This window comes from Puma concolor, chromosome B2, assembly GCF_028749965.1.
Source record: "Puma concolor isolate L17-30 chromosome B2, mPumCon1.1.hap2, whole genome shotgun sequence".
Classification (NCBI taxonomy): domain Eukaryota; kingdom Metazoa; phylum Chordata; class Mammalia; order Carnivora; family Felidae; genus Puma; species Puma concolor.
In genome coordinates, this window is record NC_141671.1 from 46,693,136 (window position 1) to 46,708,990 (window position 15,855).

General features: G+C 37.3%; 1 long non-coding RNA gene across 1 annotated transcript; it reads left to right on the forward strand.

The window, feature by feature from the left end:
* The first annotated feature begins 989 nt into the window (after positions 1–989).
* LOC147580976 (uncharacterized) lies at positions 990–14,788 on the forward strand. Its single transcript, XR_015250812.1, has 3 exons — positions 990–1,317; positions 3,839–3,998; positions 14,082–14,788. It is a non-coding gene; the product is annotated as an uncharacterized LOC147580976 (long non-coding RNA).
* Positions 14,789–15,855: the final 1,067 nt, after the last annotated feature.

The window sequence follows — 15,855 nt, forward strand, 5'->3', positions numbered from 1 at the left end:
AACAAGAGAGGAATATACATTTCCATACATTTTTAATTAACAGAATTCAAAATTAATGATAATAATATATAATTTATATAACATGAAGCTACTAACGAAAAGAATGAATTTTTTGGGGGGTAATAACATTTTGCTCAATTGGATATGGTAGGAAAAATAAAGAATGACCCTACAAATATGTCCACACCCTAACCCTTGTGTCCTTTAACTATGCTGTATAGCAAAAGGGAAGTTGCAGATATAATTGAGCTTATGGGTGTTAATATAGGGATAATGGCTTAGTTTATCCAGGTGGGCCTATTCTAATTAAATGAGCTCTTTTGTTTTTTAAGTTTATTTACTTATTTTTGAGAAAGGAGAGAGAGAGAGAGGCAGAAAGCAGAGACAGAGAGAATCCCAAGAAGGTTCCATATGGTCAGTGTGGAGCCCAGCACAGGGCTCAAACTCACGAACCATGAGATCCTGAGATCATGACCTGAGCTAAGTCAAGAGTCCAATGCTAAGAGTCCAATGCTCAACTGACTGAGCCACCCAGACACCCCTTAAATGAGCTCTTAAAAGCAGAGAGAATGCTTTAGGCTAAAGTCAGAGAGATGCAGGGAAGGAGAAGTAGAGATTGGAAGTGTGAGAGGGAGCCGACCTTGGTTGGTGGCTCCTGTGGAGGGGCCACATGGGAAGCATGAGAAAGAATGTGGAGAGTATTGCGGAGCTCCAGACTGGCCCCTGGCTGATAGTCATAAAGGAAATGAGGGCTCCAGTTCCACACCCATACAAACTGCGATTGACCAACAATCTAAATGAGCTTAGAAGTGGAATCACTCCCAGAGTTTCCAGAAAGGAACATAGCTTTGCTGACACCTTGATTTTGGCCTGTGAGATTTGCAGCTGCAAATCTGATTTATAAAGCTGTAGCTTATAAAGCTGTGAGACAATAAGTGAGTATTATTTTAAGTCACTAAGTTGTGGTCATTTGGGGTTTCAGATTTAGTGTTCTCAATCATCAAAACTGATTGCACATGTCCACCTGTTAATGTTGATCTGTAATGAGATTTTGTGTATATTTCCTCTATGAAATGCCTTTTCCCAAAGAGAGGAACTGATACTGATGACCATCCACAACCACGTTATTTTAGCGCATATAGTTAATCTCTTAGAAGGAATTGATTGATTCTATTAGATTCTCGTCTTGATATTTGCTTTACATCATTACATTGCAGAGAAATCATGTCCAATTGAAGGTTCTATAGAAGACCCTCATTTGCACCATTCAATGGATTATAAAATAAATATGTGCATTTCCTTTGCACATTCATGAAGGTAAGAAAAATGCTGTTTTAAGCTTACTTTTAGCTCAGAACTGTGGTTTAGCCCACCACCAATTTGCATAAAAAGATCTAGCTTATTGTTTTAACTTATGACAGCACAGGTCTTCTAAAGCATTTTGATATTACTTGTGATTCAAACAACATCAGTGTTGTGGAAATAACTCCGTGCATATTTTTGCCACCATCAGTTATAACACATCTTAGCAGATTCCACTTCAGGTTGTTGTAAATGAGTGTTTACTCACTGTGTTTGAAAATATTCTCATCTGTATTTGCTCTACACAGATTATTTACATGGGTAATTTTTCAGTCACTTCAAACTCATCATTGACTTCACTAATAAGCAATAACCAACTAGTATTGTCATTATCTTTGGACTAATCAAGAGCCAAGGAAAACCACTTGAGATAATTTACCTTGTTTTTAATTGACTATTTGCTTCCCATGTTTTCAATTCTTTGAGCAGCTGTTCTTGGCAAATAGTTGACAATGTTAACTACTTTCTCTGGCTACATTTCTTCATATGATAAGTCAACATTGGTAAGTGTGTTCTCTTGATTGGCTAATAAATGAGCTGCTCAAATATTTAATTGCAGCCTCATTTTTTTTTTTTAATTTTTGTGAAGAAATTCTGTTGTAATGAGATATTTTAAACTTTTCTTTTTTCTGTTTATTGCTTTCCCATCATGGGAGATGTGATAAGTGCATAATCTAGAAATATCAACATTTATTAGTATTGTTATAGTGTTACTGCTTAATACAAAAATATTTTGCCATCTAATTTGATACCAAAATAATCCCTTTACTGTACCTTAAGACTGAGTTAATTATTCAGGGGCGCCTGGTGGCTCAGTCAGTTAAGTGTCTGACTCTTGATTTCGGCTTAGGTCACGATCTCAAGGTTATGAGATCAAGTCCTGCATCCAGTTCTGTGCTGAGTGTGGATCCTGCTTCAGATTCTCTTTCTCTCTCTTTCTCTCTTGCTCTCTGCCCCTCCCCCCCTAAAAAAAAAAAGACTGAATTATTCAAAGTCTAGTTTTTTCTTCTCTTATTTTTATATCGTATATAATCATAATAAAACAAATGTTATAGTACAGCAATGTGCATAACACCAGAAATGTTGTAAAATAATAATTGTGATTTATAGTGAACCAAGCAGCTGTGCAAAGCAGTGAGCAGGCAGCATATGGTCTGTATCACAGCTACTCAACTCTCCTGTTGGCACATGACAGTAGCCACAGGCAATGTGAAATGACTGTGTGCCCATATTCTAATAACTGTAATTAGGGTCACTAACATTTAAGTTTCATAGAATTTTCACACACCATAAATGACTGCTTTTCTTTTTATTTTACTTCCACAGTCAAAAAAGGAATAACTCATTCTTAGCTCATAATCTGTAGAACAACAGATAGAAGTCTGGATTGGACCTTTGGGCTGGAGTTTGCAGACTCCTGTACTAGAAGAATATCTTTTAATAAAAAGATCAAAATTTTCAAATAAACTGAAACCACTAAATATTCACCATCTCTTTCTTTTCATGGTTTACGTGAGTAGGAAATAGCAGGGAAGAATGGGGACTTTAGAGGAGAAAGGAGAAGCCATGTTCACCTTTTTCTCAGGGCAAGTCTCCTTACAAATGAACAGCCTAGTATTGAAATCATTGGAATGGGACACATGGCAATTGCTGTCAATTCTACTTCTGTCACTTACTCACCTGCTTCTACGGCCCTCCCTGTTCCCCTCTACACCTGCCCTCATGTAGTGATGTAACACTGTGCTTGTGAATGATGTTAATCATAATAAGTAACATTTACCGGGACCCCTACTAAGAGCCAGGACCTTTGAATATAGTGTTTTACTTAACCCTCACAGAAGTCCTGGGTGGGCAGTTTTCATTGTTATACATTTCTAGAGTAAACTGAGGCTCCAAGAAGATACATTACTTACTTAAGGTCTCATAGCCACTAGATGGCAGAGCCTGGATTCAAATCCAGATCTACCTTGCTTCAAAGCCCATATAATGATTCTAAAGAGAAAGGGGATAAGGGAAATGAAAAAGTCACAACTATCTAAAAAGAATTAGCCTGCTGTTGTGTGACCTATCATTTCCTTCAGCTCAATTATTGAGTTAAGCATCTAAGACAACTGTCAGTTATAATGTGTATGTATTTCTACTGTCAATGGAACTGTTATATGGTAGCCTCTTATGAAGTTAAATCTCAGATAAAGTATATAATATACAGAACATAATGATGCAACTCCTTGGTTAAAATATAAATGCTATTTTACAATATGTAACCCAGTGGGCTGCAATGAATTGAGAGTACAATAATTATGTGTGTTTCAAAATCAGAATAATTTTTTGAGTGGGCATATTAGGTTATAAGACTATCAAGAGAAAACTCAGGATCCTGAATGCCTTGTCATCTCATAAGAAATTTCACAGGGAAGAATTCAGTGTTTGGTTGATCTGATAAAACATGAAACAATATTTTTTATATTTTTCGAAGGTCTCCATCGATAACATTTCCATGTCCCCCAGTTGGAAGGTTGGGTCTCTCCAGTCAATATTGATTGATTTGCCTCATTTAGCATAGTTTAGCTGCTCAACAAATATGTCGATTTGATTTAAGAAAATCTATTTTATGAAAACCCCAAGTTCCATAATGGGTAAGTGATTTATAGTTTACAATGCTTCCTTTCTTCATAAAAGCAATTGACTTTTTGGCCTCTGTTTAATGACTATCATTCAATTGCATTAAAGATGACCATGCAGTGGATCAAACAGAATCGATGCATGTAATGAATACTCATAAGTCTGGATGATTGTATAAATGTGAATATGAGTTGTTGAAGATGACTTATTATTTCAAAGCTGTAATCAAAAATCCAGTGAAGTCCAACATATCCTGTAAGAACATCATTAAGTGTTTGAGATACTAAACACTCTATGGTATTAGTGTAGTGGAAATGTATGTATTTCAAAAAGTCAAAAGTACCTGTCTTTACTCCAAATACATAGGCTTTACCCAAATATCTGGCTTTAAAAAAACATGGGCAGCTATCACTCCGATGCAAGTTTGCCCATGTTGAAGACAGAGCTGTACTGATGCTGTAATGGGATGAGATCACTAGTAGCAAGGCCAGATAAGGTGGAAATTTCCAGAAGACTAATATTAACTAAATGATAATGAAAGCAGAACAATTCACAATGTACTTATTCTGGGACAGACATGGTTTTAAGGATGCTCTAAATATTATTTGTTTAATGCTGTCCATAATATTAGACTCTGAAATTCTGGGAAGTTATTTTTACTAATTAAGTGGTGGATCAGTTGGTCTCCAAAAAACAAGGAAGAATCACTACTATCTATACCCAGGTAGAACTTATTGTTTTAACAGATTCTAATGATTTGTAATAAAATGTCAACACATTTTAATGTATTTAATCATTGTAAAGACAACTAATAATCGTATTTATGTAAGATATGATTGGAATTCAGTGAGAATGAACATACAGATTATTGGTTTAATTTTGGCACTCATTGTCATAACCCCCTTGTTGAATTGTGCTTTTGTGTGAAATTTTGTAATTTTTTTGTTCTCAAATTTGAATTTCCTTCATCTGCAAATAGAGTAGATATCTCTAAGTTAGCAGGTTGAGAAAAATCTTTTCATCGTGACAGCATTCAATGCATTTATCAATTGCATTAGTAATTCTTATTCCCAATGTATAAATTACAATTTTTTGTCTCATATGTATTCCATCTTATGCCTCCCATGTTTATTATAGCTTATTACTTGTTCACATCCTGCACTACCACAAGATTACTTCACTTCTCTTTTCATTTTTATCTGTTCTCTCTCTTTTTTTAATATTGTCCATCTGCCTTCTTTGATACAGAAGTTGTTTAGGTTGAAGAGTCAATTTTATATATCCTTTAATGTTTCATCACTATTTTTCTATAGTTTCTCCGAGTTATTTCACAAATTTTAGTCTATTTAATACCTTGTAGCATATTAAACTTTGACTTAGTTAATAAATATCCAGAACCTTTACTGTTATTATAAAAAATAATTATCTGTTTTTTTTAATTGTTGTCTGTTTAAAGTTAAAATAGGTAAAAAGTTAGAAATTGCAAATTTACTTATGAATGATATTAAGTAAGTATGCATTCAGAAATATACATAAATCTTATAGTTAATACCCATTGCTATCTTTTGTATCGATATTTATAAATTAACAAGAGTCATCTTTGCATGATCATCGAATATTTGATTGGAGGGAAAGTCATTCCCAGGGAAGCTTATGAAAATATTGTTCCTTCATAGAAAATAGCTGCTGTCTTCAAAGACTACTTAACTTACATTGTCTTTAATCATCATAGCAATTCTGCCAAGCAAGTATTTTTAGTGCCATTTTGCAGCAGGCTCAGAGAGGTCATCCTGTAAGAATTAACTATGTGAGGATTTGACCTGAGATTTGCCTGATGTGAAAGCCTATGATTTTTCTGCACTAGGATGCAAAAAAAGAAAAAAATCTCAGAAAGGGAAAAAATAACTATTTCATGAGAAAATCAGGTTGCCAGGGGCTGCAGAATCCCTATCTCTCATCATCTGTCTGCGCATGGGGCTGGCCACTCAATAATGCAGGCAATAAATCATAACACAGAATGGGCATTGGTACCTAACTGGAATCTGTAAATGTTTGAACTGTTAAAAGAACTCCTGTGTAATATTCTTCAACTGTCCCGCTTCAGCCTTGCCTTTGATTGCCTTATTCTCGACAGAAGTGGTCATAATAGTGTGTTCAGCCATCCTTTAAAAGAGCATTCTCGGGGCGCCTGGGTGGCGCAGTCGGTTAAGCGTCCGACTTCAGCCAGGTCACGATCTCGTGGTCCGTGAGTTCGAGCCCTGCATCAGGCTCTGGGCTGATGGCTCAGAGCCTGGAGCCTGTTTCCGATTCTGTGTCTCCCTCTCTCTCTGCCCTTCCCCCGTTCATGCTCTGTCTCTCTCTGTCCCAAAAATAAATAAACGTTGAAAAAAAAAATTTAAAAAAAAAAAAAAAGAGCATTCTCCCATAGTATTTAAATACAGTCAATTTTCCACAGCTTTAATTCACACCAAATTTTCAGTTGCACACTCATTATATAAACTAATGTCCAGCATAACCACTTTTTCTATTAAAATTTTCTTGAAAATTGTGCAGTAAGCAATTTCTGATAGTGCCTGTATTAGGAAAGTTGGCCATCTCCTTTTGGGTTGACTGTATCCAACAGCAAGATAAATCTGGGCAAAATTATCATTTAGGACAACTGAGATGAGAGAAAATGTGGATAAACAGAATCTTTATATTTTAGCACGTTGTAGTTACTTGATTTAATCTTTTAGAATTTTGGGAGCTTTTACTATCCTTCACCTAAAACAAAAGCATTATTATTTTTTGCATTATTCAACATCTGGTGATGTCCATAATAAAAACGAAACTATACGAGACATGCTTCAGGGTATAGAGCAGTGGTGCTCAAAGTATGGACCTCAATCAGTCAGCTAAGCATTACCTGGGAGATTGTTAGATGTGCAAATTCTCAGGCTCCAACCCAGATGGACTGAATCCGAATCTCTGCAGCTATTCTGGGGCGGGGCACTAGAATCTGTGTTTAACCAAGCTCTGCAGGTGATTCTGATGCATGAGGGGTATTGTGGAACACCATTACATGAGATTCTTAGACTCGCAGCATCAGCGTTACCTGAGGCCCACACTGCAGCCTACCGAAGCAGAATTTATATTTTCTTTAAAAAAATTGTTTTAATGTTTATTTATTTTTGAGAGAGAGGGAGAGAGTGGGGGTGGGCAGCAGAGAGAGGGAGACACAGAATCTGAAGCATGTTGCAGGCTCTGAGCTGTCAGCACAGAGCCTGATGTGCAGCCAGAACTCACAAGCAGTGAGATCATGACCTGAGCCAAAGTCAGCCGCCCAACTGACTGAGCCATCCAGGCACCCCAGAAATTATATTTTAACATCACTGTGTTACCAGTTCACACACTAAATAAAGACCTAAATAATATCTCACCAGACAGCTAACTCCAATATATCCCATACATGTCTCCTGTCCTAAAATTCCTGATGTTCTATCTACAGTGAACAAAATTGACTCTCTCTGAGTTTGATGATTTTAATTCTAATCTTGCCATTCCACATATATGGAAAATGACCTAGAGGGGAATTAAAGTAGTAATCCACTGATGGGCTAAGTCTAGTGACAATGGTTCTTCTCTCTTCTGTAGATGGTGTGGAGCTCATACCAGCTCTTCCATATTGGTGTACAATATCTGTACCATTGACCTTGCCAAGTGCTAGATTATCCACTTCTTTTAATCTTTTGGAGTAAAGCATTGAAGCCTTTGTCAATGTGCAGCCAGGGAATTCATTACTTCTCCATCAGTTAGCATGGAGACTAGAATTAATTTATAAGATAATAAGCTGTGATGAAAGCATCATTGGTTATGAGTCACAAGTCTACTACTCAGCCCTGGTATAACTACGCATAATTTGTGATTTTTGAGAGTCCACAGGCTGCTCTGAGGCTTACTATATTGGTCTGAGAAATATGAAAAAAAATGAATAATTTAAAGTTGTCTTGAATTCTAACTCAATGGTTCAGTAATCACTTCAGTTACTTAGATGACTAAAATGAGGTCATCAAATAGGTTTGCTTGGATAAGGAGTCAGGCAAGGAAAGGTTCAGTGTGAAGGGGAAGTCAGTGCAGATACACTGTGCAGGCAGGTGCCAAGAGATGGCACCAATCCTCTTTCCTGGCATGTGAATGGGCTTTAATGGGGCCACCAAGGCGAGATCCTTTCATGGACTCTTTTCTGTAAGCACTGGTGTTTGTGTGCCTGGTTTCCGCTTCCTTGTTTGAATTTTGGGACTATACGTACTATCCACTCACCATGATTTCTGGCTCTGTTAGTGGGATTCATGCTCTCTTTTCCCCTTTCTGAGATGTGTTGGGCCCAGGCAGTGCTGGGGACACTGAAAGCAGCTATCCCCAGGTGCAACAGACTTCTCTGGTTTGCTTCATTTAATAAAAAGAGTTCTGGCACTATCATAAAACCTTTCATCCTTGAGTCTTAAATTATTTCACAAACATTTATTCTTATAGAATTCCTGCAAGGCACACATTATAGAGTCACAGATTGATGCAGACTTGGAGATAAAGAACTTCAGAGATCATTCACTTCAAATCACTTCATTTTTCAGGTGAAAAAATTGAAATCCCAAAAGGTGAAGTGACTTACCCAAGCGGTTCTCTTTTTTTTTTAAAATGTGGATACAAGACAGTTAGGTGGATAAACCCCAAGCCATAGAATGCATTTTTAATTATTGTATACAGTAAACTTCAAATTTTTATTTACTAGCCTTGGGAGGAAATTCACTCGATCTTTTGAAAGGTAGCCCTAAGGGTTGGACAAGTGGATAGAGATGGGTTAATAAAATGGTGTGTCAGTAATGAACGATGCTTATTTATTTTTATTTGTTTTTAATGTTTATATATTTATTTTGAGAAAGAGAGGGAACAAGTGGGGGGAGAGGGACAGAGGAAGAGAGAGAATCCCAAGCAGGCTCCATGCTCAGTACAGAGCCTGACATGGGGCTCGATTCCATGAACCAGTGGGATCATGACCTGAGCCGAAGTTAAGAGTTGGATGCTTAACTGACTGAACCACCCAGGCACCCCATTAACGAGTGATGATTTAAAGTAGTATATTAGTGAGCAGAAGAAACAACGTTATCGTTACTCATTTAATTTGATGGTACAGAATAGGAAAAACTGCTAGAAATGACTCTTTATCAAATCTGACAACCTCTTCTCCTGTCTTTAATCCTAGAGAGAGCCAAACACTTCTTACTCCTTTGTCACCCCCTCTCCCCCCTCCACATATTAATCATCTGCCACTTTAAAGGATGAAGGGGTTAGGATGGAGAATAAAGAAATTGATCCAGAAACAGACCTACTGATCAACAAGGTAACTGCAGAACCCTTTGCACCTTTTCAGAGAAGGGAAAATGACACAAAAGCTATTGAGATAATATTTATCCCATGGGTGCAGGGCATTTTCAAGGATCCAAAGCTGTCATCTGAGAGTTCACAGACAGCAGAAATATATCTTATGTATACTCATGCCTACCCCAAAGTTAATGACACTAAATGCATGATAGTGGTGCAAATGAAGTGCTATGGAAGCACAGGGAAAACATATGGATTTGAGATGGATGGCTTTGGGAAGACTGGGGAAAGAATTCAAAGTGAAACTAGAAAAAAAAAATGGTAGGTAAAAATGAGATTGATAGGAAAGGGCATTCCAGATAAAAAGGAATCTATTTTACTAGAAGCATCATTTTTCTTTCCTGAAAGACAAAAACAAGTAGAAGAGAGAGAGTCCCAGGGATGAATGACAGTATGATGGTAGAGCCAAAGGACTAATTTGTGGAAAATAATGCAAGCAAATGAAGATACAAATCATGACTAGTGACAATGAGAAAGTTCCACTTGAGTGAACTTATTTGGAGCATTGGGGGAAATTTTACTGCTGGATGGATGGATAAAATGAAGAAGGAAAATAGGGTTATGTTACAGAGAAAATGGACAAATACTGAGATTAAGTAGAAGACAGGAAGGTTGCAAAGGTCCCACTTAATGTTGTGTAATACAATCAACTAAGACCAGCATTGACAGAACATTAGAAGACATATGGATTTGCCCAAACCATAAAATGATTTTACCTGTCTAAATTCTTAGGACTACTTTTTTAAAGCTGTTTTTTCCAGGAGATATGACTGAATCTAGAAATGTGTATCTCAAAGGATAATACAATTGAAGAGATCTGATTGATGGTCTAAGAAAATGAGAATTAAGGTAATATGATAAATCTGAGTACATGATGTAATATTTTAAGATAAATGTGGTATTCCCCACCTTGAAATCATAGCAAGTTAGAGCAAAGAGTGACTTTAGGGATTTTTACTGATATGCATAACAGCATAGATGAGTCTCAAAATAACTATATTGAGTGAAAGAAGCCAAACCGCCCCTCCCCCACCATGAAAGAGTACAGACTTTGATTTAATTTTTGTAGAACTCTAGAAAGAGCAAACTCTAAGAACAGAAAATGGATATGCTTGGGATTTCTTGGGGATGAGGGCAGGGTAGGCTACATTATAAAGGCACATAATGAAACTTTTGGTTGTTACGGATGTATATGTTCAGTGTCTTGGTGTATATTTTAACAGGAGTGTGTGTGTGTCAAAGCTTATCAAATTGTATACTTTATACATGTGCGTTCTCTTGTATGTCACTTCTGCCTCAATAAAGTAGTTAAAAAAAAGAGATAATATGAATGACAGGAGATCTATTTGCACCCAGAATATATAGTAATTTGGCAAAACTTTCCTTGGATAGCACCTAAGACCATATGCCTATCTGACAATATCTCTTCTTCCTGCGGAACGGGGGAAATTACTAGTGATTTTTTAAAAAGGAAATATGCCTTTTATATCTCTATAAAAATAGAGTATTTTTGCAATTCATTTGTAGAGCAGGAAGGCCCAGGACCTGTTTTCAAGATGCCTGTTCTCTGATGCCAGCTATGGCTCTGACTTACTCTGGATTTTGGAACTTAATCTCATTTTATGACGTGCAAAATGGAAATTAAAATATCTATGCCATACTTCACAGACATAAAAAAGATGAAATTATTTAGAAATATTTAGAATATTTTTGTTGGTACTGTGCAAGCCTATAGGGATACAAAGATAAATAGGATAGGTTTCTTTTTCTCTAGATTCCTGTATTTTCTCCTCCCGATAGATGATAGAGATGCAAATCAAGTGTAAGATACTCTGAATTTTATAATTATATTGTGAACCGAATACAGGAGAGGTACCGAGGAGGAAGGATCTAAATATCTGAGGGTCGAGCAAGTAACATCTCAGTTGGTCTTGAAGAAATAGTTTAGCGAATAAAGATTCAATGAAGAAGCATGTGCAAAAGCTTACAGACATAAGGGGACGTAGGACTCAGAAGATGTCTTTGAAGTTCAATTTTCTTGGAGGACAGGGCAAGTGTGAAAGGCTGTTGAATGATGAATCTGAGGACAGTGGAGAGCAATATTGAGATGGGCTTTCTGTGCTACCTTGGAAAATGTAGAGAATTTGGACCAAAAGGAACCAGTTGAGTTTCTAGGCATGAGAATATGTAACCAATATAAAAGTAGCATAAATATATTATGCACTAGACAGGTAAAAAATAAATAAGTGAATATGTTAAAAAATCAGTGAAAAAACAGTTTATTGATTAAATATTTGACTTTTCCTATGGATACTTTTGGAATTATATAAATAAAAATTGATGCATGAGTGTAACAAAACCGTCCACAATTTTATTTCCTGTTAAGATGCTTTTGCAGTATAAATCTAGATTCATTCTTAACAACTAGTTAAGTGATTATTATATTTCTTTGTTTTTTTAATTTAAAGGTTTGATAGTAGTGACTTACCATAAATCAAAGACTGTTTTCTTAGGAAAATACTGACTAAATTTAGTTTTCTCTTGGGAAATAAGGACTTGTAAAATGTAAGTGTGCTGAAGAAATGCAAGCACAGTTAAAAAAGGAATGGTATTGGGGCGCCTGGGTGGCTCAGTCGGTTAAGCGTCCGACTTCAGCTCAGGTCACGATCTCACAGTCCGTGAGTTCGAGCCCCGCATCAGGCTCTGGGCTGATGGCTCAGAGCCTGGAGCCTGTTTCCGATTCTGTGTCTCCCTCTCTCTCTGCCCCTCCCCCGTTCATGCTCTGTCTCTGTCTGTCTCAAAAATAAATAAACGTCAAAAAAAAATTAAAAAAAAAAAAAGGAATGGTATTAATGACATCGTAACCGAGAAAATGGCTTATTAAAGCAAAGCAAAATAATTAATAGATCTTTTTCAATTGTATGCAGTAGAAAACTGGATGAATGGTACTCTTACTGAAGTCAGTTCTTTGCTTGGCCTTGAAAGTTTCCAACATTACTTATGGAAACAATATTTATATCTATTTTCTCAGTTCCCTAATGACAGTGTTGCTATTTCAGTGTGGACTTTGGTGGTCGGAAGGACTGAATTTAGCCCACATCGTGAGCAATTCTTGCTGGGTAACTTTAAGCAAATTATTGGACCTCTCTAATGCTCAATTTCTCCATTGTCAAATGAGAATAATAATATTCAAGTTACAGGGTTGTTACAATGGTCAGGTGAAACAGGGATTCTAAAATACTTAGCATAGTGTTTGACTTAATAGGAAACCCTCAGTAAAAATTAGATGTTTTTGTTGTTCTTGTTATCTGGACTTGTTGGGACTGGCAGATCAATATGGGACCAATTTTCCTGTTTATACTGAGTACGTGTATAGCCCTGTGGTGAGTAGAATAAAGCACCACATTGAAAATCGGGAAATCTAGCTCTTGCCACACCTCCGACCTTAGTGAGCTGTGTGACTTTGAAAGCGTAATAGGATGTCACTGATTCTTTTCATGTACAAGATGAGGGAGCTGGACCCTTTATTAGATTTTAAAAATGCATTTGAATAATCTAGAGATTCAGGGATTTCCTTTGTTGACGCATACTGAAATGGAGAAAAGGGAGAGGAGAACAGATAGGATCCAACTATCCAGCTTTGCTTCAATATCTGAGCTAACTAGTGTTTAGTTTTGGATCACCTGGACGGATTTTGCTTGAACAAAGCATCCCACAGCTATGAAAGTTTGCAAACCACCATATTTTGTAATTTCAGATGTTCCATTAGCTATATAGTTTTGCAAATGTGTTTGACTACTTGTAAGATCTGAATCACTGACAAAGTCCAAAATGTTTCCCTGCTAAAGATGGAAATAATTACATTTTCTTGTTAAGATAGAGAAATTAATATATGTGCCAAATATGATGATTAACAGTTTTATGTAAATTTAATCCCTATAAAAATCTTGTAAAAGAGGCATCGTTATCTCATTTGAAAGATATGACAAGGAAACCAATACCCAGGAAGTTTAAATCATACCATAAATGATCAATTTGGAATTTAAACTTAAATATAGGAAACTCTAAATATTATGATCATTCCTTTGCAATTAGTAAATCCCTAATGAAAAAGCCAATAATACAATAATAAATAGCCCAAGGTATCATTCAACCCACTTTTAAGAAGTCCACCTTGGGTCTCTGAATTGTTAATTGAACAAGTTTTCTCTGAGCACTTACTCTGTGTCTAGCACCTTAGAGCATAGGAAGATAAGTAGTTCAGAGCTCCTGCCCTCTAAAGGCTTATAAATTAGCCCTTAATACAAAGACGGGAAGATAGGCCCTTAATAGGAAGCTAGTATAAGAATAAACACAAGTATATGGTCCCGTTTAGGTTCGCTGGGAAAAGGAAAGATCAAAGATCATAAACACAGAAGGTAAGTATAGTTCATTTGCAAATAGTAACAGTTCATCTTTCTAGGTATATGTCAATAGGGTGAGTCTGGCCCAGTCCTGAAACAGGAGAAGGGGCAGGTAGCTAACTCAATATAAATTTCAGAAGGAGAAGGTAGTGGCGAGCAGAGAAGGAGCTATGTTAACAAATTTAAGTCATTGGTTAGTAACCTGCCTGTGATCTGTATACCAGACCAGCCAGGTCTTAGGGCCTCTGTGACCATGACCTGTATTTCTTTTTTAAGGCTGCCAGCTACCCTCACCCAAACTGGAGTTCACAGACATGAGGAAAAGACCAGGAGCAAACACACACTGAGGACATCTTCAAGTATCAAGTATCCCACGGCCTCAGGGCACCTGGGTGGCTCAGTCAGGTAAATGCCCGACTCTTGGTTTCAGCTCAGGTCATGAGCTCATGGTGTGTGGGATAGAGCACTGCATGTGGCTCTGCACTGACAGCTCAGAGCCTGCTTGGGATTCTCTTTCTCCCTCTCTCCACCCCTCCCCTGCTCTCTCTCAAAATAAATAAATAATCTTAAAAAAAAGAAAGTCACGGTTTCACACTAAAACTATCGCAGCAAGAAGGAATGAAATTTTGATGCAAGGTACAAAATAGCAAACAAAAGAGTTGCTTTGCTTCAAAGGAAAAAAAAAAAGTGCAGGCTAAATAGTCAGGTGAAGTAACTGGAGTTTCATGATGATGAAATTGATGCTTTCCTTGGCCAAATTACACTTATGTCCGATGCTATCTATTGCCACCTGGTGCTTGCACAAAGATGGTGACACAACCCTTTTCGACACAAATCCTTTCTCGGTTTGGAGAAACTCTAGAACTGTCCTTATTCTATCTGAGTGGCTTTGAGAGTAAGAACATTCAAATGATGGAAATAAGAATTACTCTAAAATATAACCAAAGGTTGAAAGTGAAGTTAGCATTACACCAGAAAAATGAAATCATTTCAGATGCTCCATGGAAAGCATATTGGATTTTGTGTTCTTTTTGAAGACTTAAGTACCTAGAGTACTTAAGATTCCTTAAAATGAGACCAAGCTCTGTACCTCTACAGCAATTTGCTTCACATTAAGTAGCATTTCAGCTATTTTTTGTCTGAAATTGGTATGATAAAGTAGCTTCTTTATCTTCTTTTCATTTGAGAAGCTTCTTCCTTCCTGGCAGTAAGAAGGTTGGCATGGTTGATGCAGACCTGATCCAGATTTCTAATGCACACTTGGAGAGGGCTTCTCAAACTGTAGGAGCCCTGACCATGGTAGCCAGTTGGCACTGTTCCATTCCTTAAGGGGGCACCTGCTTCCTGCATCAGGGGGAGCCTTGTGCATCAGGCTGGCCATGTGGTAAGGGGCCTCCAACAGAAGCAGGCCCTCCGGACACACCTGGAATCTCTACTCTTCTGGAACTTGGCATCGTGACTGTTTGCACTTCCTGTGTCATGGAGGTAACCCCACCTTGTTTTCTCCTCTTCTGCTCCATGTCTTGGGTACGGGGCACCAACTACACAGCTACACAAACATGAGACACATGAGAATAAGTTCAGCTAAAAAGGAAAACCATTGCAGTGGAAACGTAGAAAACAAATAGCAAGAAGTTATCCCAGGACCCAAGAGCAAACTCCTTACTTTCAGCCATCTTTTCTTCGCTATAATTCAACTGATGCATTTGTGGATTCACAAAAAAAGGAAAAACAATTATGACATGAGGTTTGGGACAGAATCCCTGAGTTCCAGAATCTCTGAGCCACTTCTATCACTACCTGAGGTAAATCCCTTGGTGTCTCTGAGCTTTATTCTCCTTGATGGTAAAATGCAGACAAGGGAACTTCAAGATTCTTTCATCTTCTAAAGTCCTAGGATAATATGGTTTTACTGATATCTATCATGAGAGATGTTTCAACAATCACAGAAATGATGAATACAAAAGGATTTACTCCTGGGCGCCTGGGTGGCTCAGTTGGTTAAGCGTCCGACTTTGACTAAGGTCATGATCTCACTGGTTCGTAAATT